Below are 20,685 nucleotides of genomic sequence, written 5' to 3'. Positions count from 1 at the left end.
TGTACTGTCAGGTCACCTGCCTTCATTGAAAAGAACCAGAGCCCCAGCACATGGCACTGACTGAGCTCCCAGCAAAAAGCCAGCACCAATTTGCCAACCATGGAAGTGAGACTTCTTAAAAGTGGATCCTCCAACTGAGCCTCTCCAGTTGACACCACTTTAAAAAAAGACAAGCCGACCCTGACCAAATTGCAGATTTGAGAGCAAGATGAATGGTGTTTCATTTTAAGCTACTATGTAATGGGGTGATTTGTTTTGCAGCAATATATAAATGGAACAATAAAAAGCAAAAGAGAATGCAAGATCTTTTTCACCCTCCTTAGTGACGGAGAGATGTTAAGTACTCAGTTTCAAATATGCTGAGTGTAAGATACATGGTTACTCAAGCAGCGATGCTCAGTAGGTAAGTTCTGGACTGCACATGTGAGGGGAGAACCAATAAGTTTTCTTGAAGGGCCAAGAAAGGATTATATCAAGGTATTATATATGAGATGGAGAGAGAAAAAGGGCCAAAGACTAAGCTTTGAAGAATGGCTTGGAGATGGCCTCACAGAAGGGAACTTATAAGAAAGGGTAAGAAAGAAAGGAGGAAGAGTGTGGTGTTACTGATGACATGGGAAGAGTGTTAAGAAGTTTAAATATCGAGAGGGCAAGTAATATTAAGACCAAAGACTGTCAATTGGAATGTACAACAAGGTCATTGGTAGTGATGTAGGCTAACGCCACATTGGAGTGGGCTGTAGATGGCATGGAGGGCATGTGGTTGGAGACGGTAAACATGTAAATTCAGCTAAGAAGGGAAATTGATAAGTAGTGAAAGAAAGCATGGAATAGGGGCAGATTCTTAAAGGCATTTGTGTTTGACTTAGGACTTGAGCATTTTTGAAAGGAGCTATGCATGTGTAGGGGTAGGGGGTATACAGGAATTCTCTGTGCTTTCTACTCAATTTTGCTATTAACCTAAAAAATTAATTCTATTTAAAAAAAAAAAGGGAGCCAGCCTTGATGGCCTTGTGGTTAAAGTTCAGTGCTCTCACTGCTTAGGCTGCCCAAATTCACTTTCCAGCCACAGAATCACACCGCTCATCTGTCAGTTGCCATGCTGTGGCAGTGGCTCACATAGAAGAACTAGAGGGACTTACAACTAGTATACACAACCATGCACTGGGGCTTTGGGGAGAGAAAGAAAAAAAGGAAGATTGGCAACAGATTTTAGATCAGGGCAAATCTTCCCCTGCCAAAAAGAAAAAAAGGATGGCGGATGGATTCCTGAGAAAATAGGAGGAAACAGAATTGAAGTGGAAGAAGAGGCCCTCTTCCTAGGGAGAAGGAAGAACATCTGTATTACAGAGGAAGGAATGAAAAAGTGATGACTACAAACACAGAGACATGTTGAAATATATATGAATTCAAGACATGCACAATTTTTTAACTTTAATTTAAATGTACATTTTTGGACATAAAGTTAGAGCTCTCCATTTATTCAACAATATCTGAGGATCTTTTATGTGCCCTGTGCTGTGGATACAGCTACAAAAAATGCATGGTTCCTATCCTCCGTGCAACTTAGAACTAATAAAGTATTTAAACTCTTTCAAGCTGTGTTTTAATATACATTAAATAAAACAAGTAATAATAATTATTAAAGTATCCAGAGTGTTAAAAGGTAAATTGAGGCATATTAAAAATTTTAATAGTTTATTTGAGCAAAATTTTGAGTCAAGCAGTATCCACTCTAGCAGATAGAAAGGAGTTCCAAGGAACTGTACAAAATGAAAGACTTTTGTAGGCAGGAGGGAGAGGGAACAATCAAGTTCCTCTACTATACCATATACTAGGCAAAAAAGCAGATTGGTTATTGAAGGTTACTTTCCATTAGGGGATAGGAGGGGTCTATCAGGCTGATTATCTAACTAGTGCTCATCAGGTGATTCCTGATTGACTGGTTTAAGATTCCATTTCTGGGAGAACCAAAATTGTAATTAGTTAAGTCTCAGTTTGGAGATGTGGGGCTTAGCATAACTGACTCCATTTTGGGTCTGTTTTCTTGCCTTTTAACAAGAGTGTTGAACATTCATCAGTGTGCCTGTCCTCATTAAAGCTGTACTTTTAGCAGCAGTCACAGTAAACTCAGAACAAGACGAGGATGCCAATTATGTCCCTACCAATCACCATGGTTGGCCCTGGAGGCCCTGATCAGTACATAGTGCTTAACACAGCAGAAATCTAAAAGTTAGAGAGGACACAAAAATCAGCTCAAAATGGATTGAAGACTTAAACGTAAGACCTAAAACTGTAAACTCCTTAAAGAAAACATAGGGGAAAAGCTTCATGACATTGATCTTAGCAATGATTTCATGGATACGACACCAAAAGCACAGGCAAGAAAAGCAAAAATAGACAAGTGGGGACTACATCAAACTAAAAAGGAACATAAAAGGAAACAATCAACAAAGCGAAAAAGCAGCCTGTGGAACGGGAGAAAATATTTGCAAACATATATCTGATAAGCGATTAATTCCCCCAAATGTATGAGGAATGCCTATGACTCAATAGCAAAAAAACTAATAACTTGATTAAAAAATAGGCTGAGAACTTGAATCGACATTTCTCCAAAGAAGACATACTAATGACCAACAGGTAATATAAAAAGATACTGAACATCACTATCATCAGGACAATGCAAATGAAAACCACAATGAGATATCTCCTCACACTTGTTAGGATATCTGTTACTGAAAAATAAAAGATAAGTATTGATGAGGATATGGAGAAACTGGAAATTTTGTACACTGTTGGTAGAATCTAAAATGGTGCAGCCACTACAGGAACAGTATGGAGGTTCCTCAAAAAATTAAGAATAGAATTATTAGGTATTTATCCAAAAGAATTGAAATCAGGATCTTAAAGAGATATTAGCACTCCCATGTTCATAGAAGCACTATTCACAATAGCCAAGATGTGGAAAAACCTGAATGACTGGTGACTGTTATTTACATACATGCAATTGAACAGGATTCAGCCTTAAAGAAGGAAATTCTGCAATATGTAATAGCGTGACTAAACCTTGAAGACATTACGCTAAGTGAAATAACCCAGCGACAGAAGGACAAATACTTCATGATTCCACTTATATAAGGTATTGAAGATAGTCAAACTCATAGAATCAGAGAGGCGAATGGCAGTTGCCAGGGGCTGGGGAGAGGAGGAGAAGAGAGAGTTGCTAATCAGCATAAAGTTTCAGTTATGCAAGATGAGTGAGTTCTAGAGATCTACTGTACAACATCGTGCTTCAAGTTAACAATACTGTATTGTACACTTAAAAATCTGTTCAAGAGGGTGGATCCTGTGTTATGTGTTCCTACCACAATGAAATAAAAATTTAAAAGAGAAGAAAAAATAAACTAGTCGTTTTTAGACCATATTATCCTGAATATATGTATATATATTAAAAAGCTATAATGACTACAATTCTTTGGTATTGCTGCAGTAATAAGCAAACAAGTGGAAATATATATACAGTCTAAAAACCTATCCATGTATTATAGAAACAGTATATAGTAAAAATGGCATCTCACATCAGGAAAGAAATGATGTTATACTCAAAAAAATCATTTCAAAGTAACAGCTTCTCGGTGTGGAGAAATAAATAGACCCTTGAGCTACACCATAACAAAAAAAGAAAAAGAACCTAAAAGACTGAACATTACAATGAAAAATCAAAACTCTAAAACCTTAGAAGAAAACATGGGACATGGGGTTAGAAAAACATTTTTTAAAACAGACCCTAAAAGACTCAGCAATTTGAGGTACTGAACGCATATCCAGGGAAATTATAAGCTGGGGTGGGTGGGAGGGGAATTGGGGAGGGGCAGTAACACTGTGCTCCCTTCAGAAGGATTTGTCATTGCCTGAAAGCAAAAACAGCTTGCTGTGTCTGACAATCAGAAGTGGATGAATAGAATGTGATATATATTCATTGACAGAAACCCTCTCAAATTTAAGCGCAACAAATTAAATTTAAATATATTGAGAGGAAATGATTTCTAAACATCAAGTGGAGTGAAAAAAGAATGATGCACGTAGTATAACATATTTATATAAATTTGAACAAAAACGCCAACAAAGATCTGTATCAGTTATGGACAAATATACAAATAAAAGAGCAAAAAACGAAGGGCTTGGAAGGCCACACCGAATGAATGATAATGGAGCCTATGGGGAGAGGAGGGAAGGGAGGGGAGTAAGCCCTGGGACGATGGATAAATAGGATGCTGCTTCATACGTAAACATTCATTTCTCACTAAAACTAAAAAGACTAAGCAAAAATAACAAAATATTAAGTACTTCTGGATTGTGGATATCTAGGCAACTGTCGACATGCCCATTTCTAACCAGGCCAGCACACTATCTCCATCATCCCTGCAGGAGCCTCTAGAGTAAGTGCTGACCAACACTTGGTCGGGCAGGGGCATCTCCCTGCGCTAGCAACTTAAGACCTTGCAGGATGCCTTCAATGCCACCGCAGAGTGGAACACACCCTAGAGCTTCCCAGACATTCCCCTACTCCTCCTACCTCTGCCTCTAATTCTACTGAGATGCTGCTTTCCCACTGGGGGATGCATTCCCCGCGAGCTCTTATTGGTTTTTCCATTGGCGGCTGCATTGACAGCGGGTTCTGTTTGGTTTTCCCATTGATGGACAGATTCCCAAAGGTAGTTCTGATTGGTAGTTTTTAAACATTTGCCAGCTGCTTTTTCCCAACAATCCCACCCAACCCTAGTCCCTGAGTCCCTCACCCTCTCAGTGGAATGCTTTTGTGAAGGGCAGAAAGTTACCTATGTCTGCCTACAGCCTCTCATCTTCTTTGAATAATAGTGCTAGTGCTGGCCATTACCTTCAAGGGGCTCATTCAGGCTGTGAACAGGATTGAGGTCTACACCCTGCTCTGTCCTCATTGGCAGGTGTCCTGAGCTGATGCCATGCCCTCCTCCCTCACCTTTCTGAGCTCGAAGGCATTCTGCCTTGCTGCCAAAATGATGTCCTTGTTATTTCCTTTTTTAAATGAAAATATTTTTATGGCTTTTTATATGACGTCTTTGTTGAACATGTGAAGCAACATAGGAAAATTAAAAGCTCTTCCAGAACCTTAAATCATATTACTAAGCAAAATAAACCAACTCTGAAAAGACTCCCTACTGTGTGATTCCAACTATATGATATTCTGAAAAACGCAAAACTATACAGTCTATAAAAAAGATCTGTGGTTGCCAGGGATTGGGGTTCGGAGAGTGAATGGGCAGAGCATGGAGGATTTTTAGGGCAGTGAAACTGTTCTGTACGATATTATAATGGTAGGTACGTGAAGTTATACATTAGTTCAAACCCCCAAATGTACAACACCAAAAGTGAACGATAATGTAAATTATGGACTTTGAGTGATTAAGATGTGTCAATGTAGGGTCACCAGTTGTAACAAATGCACCATTCTGGTTTCCCTCTGCACCTTCCTCTCAATCTTGCTGTGAACCTCAAACTGCTCTGAAAAAATTGTCTTTAATAATACTAAAAAACAAAACAAAAACAAAAAGAACGCACGCACATAAAAAAAGAAGCCCCTGAAAACCCGCTCAAACACGTATAACAATCAGATAGTTTGGTCTAGCCCAATGCAAACACATCTGTATATATCTGTTTTTTAAACTTCTAAGTTATAGTTGTTATTCCATTCTACTGTACTGTAATCTATTTTATTAAATCCCATTTATTGGAAATCTGTTTGTTTCTAGTTTTTCTTTCTCATAACGACATCTCCTACGAACACACCTGACCCCTGTGCCTGGGACATGTTGTCCTTGAAGGGTAGCAGAATATGCCACCCCAAAATATGCCACTTTGGCATAAAGATTATTGTGAGCTGAAAACAATAGAAGAGGAGCAGATACAAGAAAAGCTCACTGTCCTCCCCTGTTTGCCTAAAAGCGGGACATAAATTTGTAAAGGTGTCCCCCCCCCACCTTCCTACCAAGAAAGACAGAAGTTAATCACAGAGACAGCTCTAGACCCTTATCAGCGCAGATATGGCACCAGAGGAATCTATAAAACAAACCTTGCCAAAACTAGCCCTTACCTACCATTAGTTTCCCCGTATATTTGCCTTCCCACAATTTGCTACCCTAGAAGATCAAAGTCCTTTTCCTTTGTCTTGTCCCTTCTCTAAAAATGTATTGTTTTTTGTTAAGATGCTATATAAGCCCAAATTCTAACCACCCCTTTGAGTTCCTCATCACTGAGTTCTGTGTATTCAAGATGCACGTTAATAAACTTCTGTTTTTCCCTTATTAATCTGTCTTTTGCCCAGGGCCCTAGCCAATAAACCTAAGATGGATAGAGGGAAAACAGCTTTTCCTCCCCTACATCTTCTTCCTCAAGGCTGACCACTTGCTTAACTGACTCCTTAATTTCTGATTCAAATGCCCAACCCCTACAGGGAGCCTGTCCTGACTTGACTGCTCTGAAGCTGACAGCTTCGGTGGAGGCTTCATTGGAACCCATGGATTACAGAGCCCTGGGGCTGGCACTTTTGTTTCTTGTGCTCTGAAGCTGACAGCTTCGGTGGAGGCTTCATTGGAACCCATGGATTACAGAGCCCTGGGGCTGGCACTTTTGTTTCTTGTGCTCTGAGAAGGTGCATCTTGTGTCTCCTGTAGAAAAAGTTGGAGTCTAAAGAGACTGGAGACACAGATCCTGCGGAGAGGTCACTGCTAGAGTCATGTTTAGACCTACCAAGGCCTCTGGGCAGTGGGAGCAAGCTCTCTATATACAATCTTCTTTTTCCACATAAAACAAGAATACTGCCCTCCCCTCCTAGGCCCCCGATGTTGCTGAGCAAGAGCTCGCCTCAGAAGCCAACATTGTGGCGCATCAGTCTTTGAGGTGTCGACGAAAATAATCCATAACCAATCTATAAATGAAAATTTGGGAGAGTTTATTCTGAGCTGAAATCTGAGGACCATGGCCTGGGGCCTTTCTTCCCGAAGGAACAAAGGGCACCAAAGAAGTGAGGTATACAGAGTGGTTATATATCCCCATACAGGACATATGATTGAATGTTTCGCATATGATTGAAATGTTCCTCCCACAATAGTCACAAGATTGCCCTGTCAGCACAGCACTTGATGGACACAGCAGGTAGTGGGCCTGCTATCTGGGCGGGTGTAGCAGGAGACAAGTCTATTGTCTCGAGCTGGACGGCCACAGGTGAGCGCAGCAATCACTTCCTAGCCTAAGGAAAGATGCTTAATCCTTAAGGGAATGCCAACATTGGGAGGGGGAGGGAAGTTGCACCTTTAGCTCAAGGGCTTTTGCTCTTGCCATAGGGAATCGCTAAAGCAGATATACAATGCATGCTCAACAGCCTGGGTCAGGCCCTTTTGGAAAGACAAGATCAGGCCGAATTAGGTTTATACCAAATGTCTTCCCCATATTCTCCAATATATCCTATTGCTTGCCATTTTTATTTGTCAGAGGGAAGAAAGGCTTTATTGGAAGAATGATCATCAACAAGAAGACAGGAGGCCAGGCTCTCAGATCTGTCTCCTGCATCCAAGGTATGGGGTAAGGTTTAAGGGATCAGGGAGGACTGGCTGGTAGTCGAAGTGCTGACAGGGTGAGTTTCAATTGGCAGTTCAAAATTTTTCTCTTCTGTGCATGCTCCTGACTGGCTCAATGCTCCTGAAAAATAGCTTTAACATCCTACTAAGATGGGATCAGTTATGGGAGGTTACTAGGAAAAGTACAGTAAACAAGGGTGAAGTTGTTATGTAGATTTAAGTCATTGCCTTCTCCATTGATAAGAGTTTCTAGAGATTTAGAGTCCTCCTCTCTTTCCTTGCGCAGAGAGGGAGGCACCCTTACAAATGGCGATTTCTCTTACAAATGTAAATTTCCCTTACAAAAGGGTAACTTCTACTAGGTTTTCAGAGATGTTCCCGTCTGCTGTTTCTTAATAACCATCAGCTCAAAGTAGCCCTTATGCCAAAGAGGCATATTTTAGGGTGTCAAATTCTGTTCCTGGTCCTGTGGTTACACTGACACTAACTGTGAGGTCACAAGGGAGGCAGAGAGACCTCAGGAGAAGACTCATCTACAAGAAATCATAAGGACTCCCAGGGAAGCCGGGTACCTGGGGGTTACTGTAAATATTCAATATGAACATGGTTACCTTTTGGCCTTGTTCCCAACACAGACACAGAAGAAAAGAAGTTAATCTTGTTAGTTTGCTGTTTTCTTGTTTAATCTGAGGCGTGACTCAAGTGTCACAAGGATTTATGAGCTTATTTTGAAGAAGAAAAAGAATGCCTTTAAGGAAGTGACAAATAAATGGCAAACAAGAGGATTTATCGGAATATATGAGGAAGCCATTTGGTGTAAACCTAATTTGGCTTGACCTTGTTTTTCCAAAAGGGCCTGACATGGCCGTTGAACAGACAGTGTGTATCTGCTTTAAGCATTTGCTATATACCAAACACAAGAACAAATGGCCTCAAGATAAAGATGTAACTTCCCCCACATGGGCATTTCCTTAAGGATAGGCATCTTTCCCTAGGCTAGGAACTGATTGCTGTGCTCACCTGTGACCACCCAGCTGGCGACAACAGAACAGCCACCCTGCTGTGCCCACTGAGACAGCAGACCTTCTACCTGCCGTGTCCATCAATCACTGTGCTGACTAGCAGTCCTGTGACTATTCTAAAAGGTACATTTCAATCATATGTAAAACATGCTCTTTGAGGGTATGTAACCATTCTGTACACCCCCATTTCTTTGGTGCCCTTCCTTCCCCAAGGAGCTATATGGTCCTCACATTTGGTTCAGAATAAACTCACCCCAATTTTCTTCCTTTTTTTATATATATATATTTTTTTTTTTTTTTGAGGAAGATTAGCCCTGAGCTAACAACTGCCAGTCCTCCTCTTTTTGCTGAGGAAGCCTGGCCCTGAGCTAACATTGTGCCCATCTTCCTCTACTTTATATGTGGGACGCCTACCACAGCATGACGTGCCAAGAAGTGCCATGTCTGCACCCGGGATCGGAACCGGCGAACCCTGGGCCGCCGAGAAGTGGAACGTGCGAACTTAACCACTGTGCCACTGGGCCAGCCCCACCCCAATTTTCATTTACAGATTGGTTGTGGATTATTTGCATTGACTGAAGTTATGAGCACCAGGTAACAAGCCCCCAGCTGCCACTGATGCCCAGAAGTCAGATTGCCCAAGGGCTTATCTGGAGTGAAACAAACATGATTACACCTTTGTTTCTCTGAAACTACTCCTCTCTTGCCCCTTAGCTCTGTAAAACCCTCTGCTCTCTTCTTTTGTTAAAGTGAATTGGAGGAGCCTATCCTCCCACCTTCTCATTTTGGCCAATTGGAATAAACCTTTCTCCATCTCCAAGGACCAGTGTCTCAGTGATTGGCTTACTGGTCATCCGGCACATGAAGTTGAGATAGGGAGGCATCACCAGGAGGGAACTGGCTGAAAACCTGAGGCATACACTGAGGGAAGTTTTCTTTCTCTTCTTTCTCTGCCCAGTGGCTTCTCCCTGACCCCTTGAGACTCAAGGTGGTATCCAGGGTGCCCTATCAGCCCTCTGTCCCCAAGATCTCAAATGCCAGGAGAGGGGGTGCAAAGGGGACCTCACACAGAAGAGTGAGGGAGTCAGTCTCTCCTCATCTGGTTTCATGCCTTCAGGAGGCCAAACCCCTCCTTTCCCATGCATCCTGAGGGCCTTCTCCAGGAAAGGATTTTCAGCCTGAATTTTAAAGTTGGAGCAGGAAGAAGGGTCCCACACTTCTATCCACAATGAAACGAGGGCAGGGAAGGCTCACACCTTGCACTTGCAAGGATGATGGTGGCCTAGAGATGGTGAAAGGGCACGGGAGAAAGGGCTGTGTGGCCATGCCCAAGAGCATCACTTCTGCAAACAGCTCATCCCCAGCCTCACCAGGAGATGGGGCCTATGAAGAACCTGCTACTCTTGAACAGCTCTCATGACTTGGGAACTAGCTTCGAGCCACACTCCAACACCACGTGTTCACGAACCTGGAAGCTCTCTGAACCCAGTCCTGTTGAGCTTTTATGGAGACTTCATTACATAGGTATGATTGATTAAACTGTTGGTGATTGATTCGACCTCCAGCCCCTCTCCCCTCCCTGGAGGTCAGGAGGCGGGGATTGAAAGTTCTAACCCTCCAGTCACAGGATTGGCTCCACTGGCAACCAGCCCAGATCCTTAGGTGCTTTCCAAAAGTCACTTAATTCATTTAACAAAAGACACCTTTATTATCTCAACACTTAGGAAATTCCAAGGATTTTGGGAGCTGTGAGTCAGGAACCATGGACGAAGAGCAAATATATATGAGAAATATATTTTTGACCAAATATAAATCACAACATCACAGCATGATTCCTAAAATCCAAGTTGTTTCTCCAATATATCCAAGTTGCAAAAACTTTAGCTTTTTAATGCAGTCCATTTCATTTTTCTTTTTCTTTCTTTCTTTCTTTCTTTCTTTCTTTCTTTCTTTCTTTTTCTTTCTTTTTTTTTTTTTTTTGAGAAAAACTGGCCCTGAGCTAACATCTGTGCCCATCTTCCTCTACTTTATATGTGGGACACCTACCACAGCATGGCTTGACAAGCAGTGCCACAGCCGCACCTGGGACCCGAACCAGCAAACCTCCAGCCGCCAAAGTGCACACTTAACTGCTGCACCACCAGGCTGGCCCCAATGCAGCCTATTTCAGATGGAGAAAGAAGAAAGCAGTAGACATTGTCTACAGCTCTATATAAATTTATTAATCATTATGGTGGGCTAAATAATGGCCCTCAGAGATATCCAGGTCCTATAACCTAGAACCTGTGAATATTACCTCAATTTGCAGATGTGAATAAGGATCTTGAATTGAAGAGACTATCCTGGATTATCCAAGTGAGTCCTAAATGCAGTCAGAAACATTTTATAAGAAGGAAGCAGAGGGATATTTGACTATAAAGAAAAAGAATGTGACCCTGAAACAAGATGCTACACTGCAGGCTTTGAAGATGGGAGGAGAGGCCATGAGCCAAGGAATGCACCTCCGGAAACTGGAAAAGGCAAGGAAGCTTATTCTCTCCTAGAGCCTTGGGAGGAAGTGCTGTCCTGTTGGACACGTTGATTTTGGTCTACTGAAACTGGGTTCAGACTTCAGACCTCCAGAGCTGTAAGAGAATAAATGTGTGTTGTTTTAAGCCATCATGTTTGTGGTAATTTGTTAAAAAACAGACAAATACAACTAATAAAGTCATTTTTATTGATTTCTGCATCCTACCTCCTGTGCTAGGCACTGTGCTGAGGACTGAACATTCAGAACTAAAAGATAACTATTTTGCTAGAGTTTACAATCTAGTAAGGATGACTGGTAAGTAAACCAATGTTCCTACTACAATAAACATGTGCCTGAATACTCAAAATGCCAAATTCATTTCCAATCTTTTTATTAAAAGAAAAATCAGCATATATAAAACATTGTTAAAAGAGATTAAAGAAGACATAAATAAATGGCAACACATCTTGTGTCCACGGATTGGAAACTTAAGAATGTTAAGATGTCAATACTACTCAAAGTGATCCACAGCTGCAATGCAATCCCTATCAAAATCCCAATGATGTTTCTTTGCAGAAACAGAAAAACCCATCCTAAAATTTATATGGAATCTCAAGGGATCCCGAATAGTCAAGACAATCTTGAAAAACAAGAATGAAGTTGCAGGATCCACACTTCCTGATTTCAAAACTTACTACAAAGCTACAATCACCAAGACAGTATGATACTGGCATAATGGTAGACATATAGACGAATGGAATATAATAGCGCCCAGAAATAATCCCTCACATATTCAGTCATATGATTTTTGACAAGAGTGCCAAGACCATTCAATGGGGAAAGGACAGTCTTTTCAACAAATGATGCTGAGAAAACTGGATATCCATAGGCAAAGAATGAAGTTGGATGCTTACCTTGCACTGCATACAAGGATTAACTCAAAATGGATCAAAGACCTAAATGTAAGAGCTAAAACTAAAAACTTTTCGAATGGAACGTAGGAGAAAATCTTCATGACACTGGATTTGGCAATGACTTCTTGGATATGACACCAAAAGCACAGGCAACAAAAGAAAAAATAGATAAACTGGACTTCAACAAAATAAAAAACTTTTGTGTATCAAAGGACACTACCAACAGAGTGAAAACACAACACGCAGAATGGGAGAAAATATTTGCAAATCATATATTTGGTAAGGGATTAATATCTAGAATATATGAAGAACTCTTACAACTCAATGACAAAAAGACAACCCAATTTAAAAATGGGCAAAGAACTTGAATGGACATTTCTCCAAAGAAGATAAAGAAATGGTCAATAAGCTCATGAAAAGATGGTCAACATCACTAGCCACTAGGGAAATGCAAATCAAAATCATAATGAGATACCACTTCACACCCATTAGGATGGCTATTATCAAAAACTTGGAAAATAAGTGTTAGAGAGGATGTGGAAAATTGACATCCTTGTGCATTGCTGGTAGGAATGTTAAATGGAGCAGCCACTGTGGAAAACAGTATAACAGTTCCTCAAAAACTCAAACATAGAATTACATGATCCAGCAACCCCATTTCCAGATATATATCCAAAAGAATTGAAAACAGAGACTTAAACAGATATTTGTACACCAGTGTTCATAGTAGCATTATTGAATATGGCCAACAGGTAGAAATAACTCAAACATTCATAGATGGATGAATGGATAAACAAAATGTGGGTAAAGACCTACAATAGAATATTATTCAGCCTTAAAATAGAGTGAAATTCTGATGCATGCTATGACATGGATAAACTTTGAAGACATTACGTTAAATGAAATAAGCCAAACATATATATGATCCCTCCCATATGAGGTACCTAAACCAGTCGGATTCATGAAGACAGAAAGCAGTGCTGTGGTTATCAGGGGTTGGGTATTGGAGAGCTGGGGAGTTATTGTTTAATGGGTATAGAGTTTCAGTGTGAGATGATGACAAATTCTGGAGATGGTTAATTGTAATGGTTGTGCACCATTGTGAGTGTACTTAATGCCACTGAACTGTGACCTTAAAAATGGTTAAAATAGGGGCCACCCCATGGCCAAGGGGTTAAGTTCACATGCTAGGCTTTGGTGGCCTGGGGTTCGCTGCTTCAGATCTTGGGCACAGACCTACGAACCACTCACCAAGCCATGCTGTGGTAGCATCCCACATAGAAGAACTAGAATGACCTACATCCAGGATATACAACTATGTACTGGGGCTTTTGGGAGGAAAAAAAAAAGAGTAAGATTGGCAACAGATGTTAGCTCAGGGCCAATCTTCCTTACCAGAAAAAAAAAAAAAAAGGATACCTCGGAAAAAATTACCTATAAAAGTTAAAATGGACATTTCTTTGAAGTCCCATGCACTATACTGTTCCACTGGTGTTTTCTTTTAGAGCATTTTCATATTCGGGGCACTTTTTTCCTTTCCTTATAACTTCCATTTATCAAAACCAATAATATCAAAACTCCATGATCAAGACCACGAAAGTCTTTTGCCCAGTGACCCAAATCCTTCGCAAATCCAGGCCAGGAAACCTCAGGGCAAATACAGAAGAATTTGAATTCAAAACCTTCCTCAGGACTATCCTATGCTGGTTTCTCTGTCTAGCTCATGCACCCCGACATTTAGCTCCTGATTACAAAGAATGACTTTTTAGAACCAGGATCCCAAGGAACAGCCTTGGAGACCCACAGCCATCAGAGTGCAGGAAATGCTTGGCAGGGAGAGCTGGGGGTGGGGGTGGGGGAGTGGAGGTTGGGGTGTAACTAGCAGTCTTCAAAGAGGTGGTGGGCGTACCAGTCAGATCACTTGACTCAGCTTCTTCCTATCCTCATACAATTTACCACCTTCCCCCAGGGCTTAAGCATTCAGCTGCTCTTTCACCGGGTCTGTTTTCTGCATATCTCTGTGATTTTAACTTTGGTATTGTGCTGATCTCAATCTGGTTTTTGTTAGTGTTTACTTGACACTGAAAAATCTACCATCTTGCTACATAGGCATCTGCATTAGTGGTGACTGCTGCATACTAGGAAGATGTTTTAGCCACTGCAGTTCTTACTCATCCTGGTGAGGGACATGCAGGTAGCCTCCACTCTCTGCTATGTCAAATTGTGGCTATGATTAGTCTCCGTAAAGTCACCTATGGCACTAAGCTGGAATTTCACTGAGGAACATTCCTAGAAGTGGGATCACTGAGTAGTAGTTAACAAGGCTTCCGGAATAAGCACTCATCATGCCAGTACAGCAAAATCTAAGACCTAGATTTCTAAGACTACACTCAAGAATTCCATGTAGAAATTCATACCTAAGTTTTTATCATAATTATTGGAAACAGAGGAAGGATATCTTGCTCACATGTGCCTGAGAAAGTCCCATGGGAAGGTTACCCTTGAGGTAAATCTAAAAAACAGTAAACTTTAGGTAAAAAAAAAGTAGGGGAGATATTTTGAGCAGACAGACTTTTTAAGTTTGGGTTCTTTCTATTAGTAAACATTTCTTTGTTACTAATGACCTAAAAATATTTTCAGCAATGTCATAATCTTTTATGGGGCTGTCTTTTTAATAATTTTGAAATAACATAGGTAAATCCATTTTATAGACTCTCATAATAGATATTTCTGCGCATGGAGAAGATCCATGAATTTCCCAGTAAATCTCTGCCCAGCAAAAGCCCAGTAGCCCAACTGTGGATGCTCCATCAATTGGTGCTCTTAGCTTACCATCACGATCTTCTCATTGGTACAATTTCAAGTATCCCTGTCTTGTGGGGGACTTGACCTGGGTCTCTGACCAGAGACAGAAGTGTAACTTTTGCCTTGTGCCCACAGCAATCTAGGTTGTTCGGGAAAGAGAGAGCTTTTCTTTTTTGTTTTATAGTTGTGATCTTTTAAGCCAGGTTCCTGGGTACTGGTCTGTCAATTGATTGTGTACAAGTGATGGCCTTATGATGACAATTCAACATTCTGACACCAAACAAAATAATGACTATTCTTCCATAGTCTTCATGGATTACAGGGTTTTGCTGTATCGTTGTAGCAAGGAATCTACTATTTGGGTTTGTGAGATTGAGTGTTACCAGGATCTTGTTCAGTTGTGCTTGTTAGAAAGAAAGAAACTGTGCTCAGCCGCTACAGAAGGCAATTTGGCAGGATCAATCAACATTTCAAATTCATATGTCCTTTGATGTGTATGTGATGAGTGTGCAAAGTACACCTGCACACAAAAGAAATTATTATATTCAAATTATTCACTATAGCATTATTTGTAATAGAAAGATTGGGGAAAACCTATTTATCATCATAATATAATTAGTTAAATAATTTATGGCATATATACAAAATGGAATAATGTGCATAATTAAAAGATAATAAGGAAGATCTTTATTCATTTAGTCATGATTACTTCCAAAGATATCTCTAAGTGAAAAAAGCAAGGTGCAGGACAATGTGTCTAGATGCTACTACCATGGGGATGGGGTGAGAGGGAATATATGTTTGTTTCAGATTGTACATGCACTTTTAAACCTCTAGAAAGATAACAGGAAACCCACGACAGGGGTAACCTGTTGAGGAGGCTGCGAATGGGGCAGACGGCAAATAGATGTAGGAAGGTGATGTTCATGGCATCTGTACTGAGGATGTTTGAACCAAGTGAACGTTTTACCTCTTTTAAAAACTGAGGAATTTAAGAAACACTATAAACTCATAGGAAACGGCAAGAGTAGTCTCTGGAATGGTAACGAAAGTGAAGTTCCTTATTCAAAACATAAATACTTTAAGGAAAAATTATAAACACATACTAAACGGGGCTGGTCGGAGGACCAAAACTGATCCTGAGTCCTCGCAGGCAGAAGCGCCATTTGAGGCCACTCGGGGAAACTCTAGGCAAAAAGAGAAGCAAGCTCCAGAGTGGCGTTCAACACTGGTCCTGGAGGTGCCGTGAAGACAAGCCTGGGAGTCTGAGGAGAATCATCGGATCCAGCGAAAATCGGCCTCTCCTCTAATGACTTTCTACAGAAATTGGACCTGCCACTAGTGACCTGAACCTGTGAATCCAGGGCTTGTAGGTGTCTCAGTAGGTCAGACCAAGATCCCCCATTCTGACTCCAACCCTTTGAGGAGTAACGTTGACTACCACAAGGACTTCCTAATGGACACGGAAGAAATGCTCTTACCGTAGCATCTTCGCAGCGGATTTTTTGGGCCAAATCCACAGAAGTGAAAAAACTGAACTCCTTATTTCAAGTCGATCAGCCGTTTTTGGTTTCGGTGAGGAAGCCCGTCTCTTTTTATTCAGGCACAGGTACAAGGAGGGAAAGGACATCTTCCCTTTTTCCAAAAACATGCAAGAGTGAGCACAGGCATTCTCTTTCTCAAGCTCTTTCCACTCACAGGAGGTTCTTTATTATTGTTGCTTTTTGGTTTTGTTGTTAAAATAAGGAGCTTACAACCATTTTGATGGTTTATAGCATTTATTGAAGAAAATGGGTCAGTTGCGACTGGTGCATTGTGGAAGGCGGAAATAGGAAGAGTTAGGGAATTGCCTGCTTTATTAGAGCCAAACGTTAAGTGACAATGCAGGCTTAGCGTGATTTTAAGACATAAAGAGAAAAGAAATTATTCTGTTAATTACGTGATTAATTAGTTTAGGTGATTTGAGCATCATGAGGATAATGCCGCTCTTAGGAGTTTGGTCTTCAAATCGGCCAGATCAGGGTCTAATTCCTCCGCCAGTTTCTCTATAAGTGCCAGTACGCATATCCAAATGAGGTTGCCACTATTTTCATGGAAAATCTTCTCTTTGCTTCAGCAATTAAGAGCAGAGAATAGAGTCCTCAATTCCCTGCTTGTCTCAAAACGGAATTCTGTGCCGCCTTAGAAATCGCTGAGAAAACTCCCTTTGCAGAAAACCCAAATGTCCTGCCCTCGGGATTCCAAGGAAGCCAGTCTCATCCTTCGCGTAGCAGGAGGGGGTCTTTCGCTGCAGGCGCTTCCTCAGGTCAACGTCACCAGGAACCCTAACAGCCCGGCGACTGGAGCTAAAAAGGGAGAGTGGGGCCCCGGAATCTATCGGGCAGCCGGGGGAGGTAGTACGATGCGGGCTTCAATGTGGCTCCGGACTACGGAGGGAGCGAGAAGGTTCGTGCTTCTGATATAAACAAAGATTATATTTGGTTCAAATGGAGACTGTCAGGAACAAAAAAAGAAATAAAGCAAGAATAATAATAATAGACACCGAAGAGAAACAAGAGTATGTTTCCGCCCGGTTTCGAACCGGGGACCTTTACGCGTGTCAAGCGAATGTGCTAACCACTACACTACGGAAACACCTGTGAGTGTCAAAACTGAAGGAAGTATGTCCGAAAAATCCAGATCTGGAAATCTTTTCAGAAGTTTTTTTGGTGTGGTCCTTTCATATCTCTCAGATTTTCTATTCGTTAAAATCAAGAATACTACGTCTTGATGGTTATTTGCCAAGCAGATATTAGAACATATATTCACCAGATATATTTACGAGAATGTCCAGCAATCTATTCATAATAGCAGTCCAAAGAATGGAAATTTCCCAAGTGCCCTTCCCTAGTTGCATGAAAAAATAGAATGCAACAAGAAAGAACAAATTACAACTTATATGGATGAACCTCACAGACTTGTTAGCCAAAAGAAACCAGACACCAAAAAGGACATACTCTATAACTCAAAGTGTTTAAAATTTACAAAGTAGGCAAGACTCTTTCCCACTATTAGAAGTCAGAATAGTGGTTCCTTCTGGAAAGAATCGGGGGATGTTCTTGATTTGCATGCTGGTTCCCTGGGGGGTTCAGCTTGTGTAGAATCATCAAGACGAACATTTATATATTGGGGGGAGGGTTTTATTGGAGGAATTGGCTTATGCCAATTGTGAGGGCTGCTTAGGCAAGTGTTAAATCCATAGGGCAGGCACTCAGATAAGATAGGTCATCAAGAAGGGCAGGCCAGAAACAGTATCAAAAATATCAATGAAACCAAAATTTGGTTCCTTGAAAACTTCACCAAAATTGACAAGTGTTTAGCTAGATTGAACACAAAAAAAAGGAAGGAAGAGGAGACAAATTACTAAAATGAGAAATGAAAGTGGTGATATAACTACAGATTTTACAGAAATAAAAGTGATTTTAAGAGAATATCATGAAAAATTGTATGACTGCACATTGGATAACTTAGATGAAATGGACAAATTCCTAGAAACACACGATTTACCAAAGCTGAAAGATGAAGAAATAGAAATTTGAATAGACCTATATCTAGTAAGGATATTGAAGCAGTAATCAAAAATGTTGCAACAAAGAATTGTGTAACCCAGACGGTTTCACTGGTGAATTCTACCAAACATTTAAAGAAGAATTAACATCAATCCTTCTCAAACTCTTCCAAAAAGTTGAAAAAGAGGGAACATTTCTTAACTCACTCTACGAGGTCAGCATTCTCCTGATACCAAAGCCAGACAAAGACATGACAAGAAAAGAAAACTGCAGACCAATATCCCTTAAGAATATTCTTGTAAATATTCTCAACAAAATACTAGCAAACTGAATTCAACAACATATTAAAAGGATTATGTACCGTGATCAAGTAGAATTTATTCATGGACTGCAACAATGGTTCAACATAGGAAAATCAATCAATGTAATATACAGCACATTAATAGACTGAAGAAAAAACCCATGTGATCATCTTAATAGATGCAGAGAAAGCATTCGACAAAATTCAAGATTCTTTAGTTACAAAAACACTGAATAAAGTAGGAATAGAAGGAAATTTCATCTTCATGATAAAATCCATTTATGAAAAACCCACAGCTAACATCATATTCCATGATGAAAAATTGGAAGCTTTTCTTCTAATATCTGGAACAAGACACGGAGGCCCGTTTTCACTACTCCTATTCAGTATGGTATTGTCAGTTTTAGTCAGAGTAAGTGGGCAAGAAAAATGAAATAAAAGTCATCTAAATTGGAAAGGAAGAAGTAAAATTCTCTCTGTTCACAGGTGACATGATTTTATTTGTAGAAAATCCTGAAGACTACACACACAACACAAACGTTAGGGCTAACAAATGAATTCAGCAAAATTGAAGGATACAAAACTCAACATACAGAATTCAGTCATGTTTCTATACACCAACAATGAACCATCCAAAAAAAATTAAGAAAACAGTTTTCTCTACAATTGCATCAACAAAAATAGAATATTTAGGAATAAATTTAATCAAAGTGGAGGAAGATGTGTACCCTGAAAACTATAAGACATAATTGAAAGGAATTAAAGAAGATACCAACGAATGGGAAAACATCTGTGTTCAAGGATTGTAAGACTAATATAGTTAAGATGTCAATAATGCCCAAAGCTATCTACAGATTTAATGCAATCCTTATCAAAATCCCAACATGTTTTTCCAAAAATATAAAAATCTATCATAAAATTCATATGGAATCTCAAGGGAGCCTGAATAGCCAAAACAATCTTGAAAAAGAAGAAGAAAGTAGGATCACTCACTTTCTGATCTCAAAACTTACTATAATGCTACAGTAATCAAAACAGTGTAGTACTGGCGTACAGCCAGATGTACAGACCAATGGAATAGAACAGAGAGCCCACAAGTAAATTCTTGCATATGTGATGAATGGATTTTTGACAAGAGTGCCAAGACCACTCAATGGAGAAAGGATAGTCTTTTCAACAAATGATACTGGGAAAACTGGATATCCATATGCAAAAGAATGAAGTTGGACACTTACCTTGCACTGCATACAAAAACTAACTCAAAATGGATCAAGGACCTAAATGTAAGAGCTAAAGCCATAAAACTCTTAGAAGAAAACATTGGGGAAAATCTTCACAACATTAGATTTGGCAATGATTTCTTGGATATGACACCAAAAGTACAGGCAACAAGAAAAAAAATAGACAATTTGGACATCATCAAAACTGAAAACTTTTGTGCAAAGGACGCTATCAAGAGATTGAAAAGACAACCCACAGAATGGGAAAAAATATCTGTGAAGCATATATTTGATAAAGGATTAATATCCAGAATATATAAAGGACTCTTACAACTCAACAACAACAAAAAACAATTTAAAAATGGACAAAGGACTTGATTAGACATTTCTCCAAAGAAGATATACAAATAGCCAATAAGCACATGAAAAGATTAAAAACATCACTAGCTATTAGGGAAATGCAAATCAAAAGCACAATGAGATACCACTTCATACCCATTAGGGTGACTAGTATATTTTTTTAAAAAAGAAAGAAACTAACAAGTGTCAGGGAGGATGTATAAAATTGACATCGTTATGCTTTGTTATTGAGAGTGTTAAGTGGTGCAGCCACTATAGAAAACGGTTTAATGGTTCCCCAAAACGTTAAAAATAGGGGCCAGCCCTGTGGCCTAGTGGTTAAGTTTGGCACACTCCACTTCTGTGGCCCATGGGTTCAGATCCCAGATGTGGACCTACACCATTTGCCAGCCA

The 20,685-nt window shown here is 40.2% G+C and overlaps 1 non-coding gene across 1 annotated transcript; it reads right to left on the bottom strand.

The window, feature by feature from the left end:
- Positions 1-17,423: 17,423 nt before the first annotated feature.
- TRNAV-GAC (transfer RNA valine (anticodon GAC)) lies at positions 17,424-17,497 on the bottom strand. The gene has a single exon. It is a non-coding gene; the product is annotated as a tRNA-Val (tRNA).
- Between the last annotated feature and the right edge of the window lie 3,188 nt (positions 17,498-20,685).

This window comes from Equus caballus, chromosome 20 (assembly GCF_041296265.1).
Source record: "Equus caballus isolate H_3958 breed thoroughbred chromosome 20, TB-T2T, whole genome shotgun sequence".
Classification (NCBI taxonomy): domain Eukaryota; kingdom Metazoa; phylum Chordata; class Mammalia; order Perissodactyla; family Equidae; genus Equus; species Equus caballus.
This window is presented reverse-complemented; position numbering and strand designations above follow the sequence as displayed.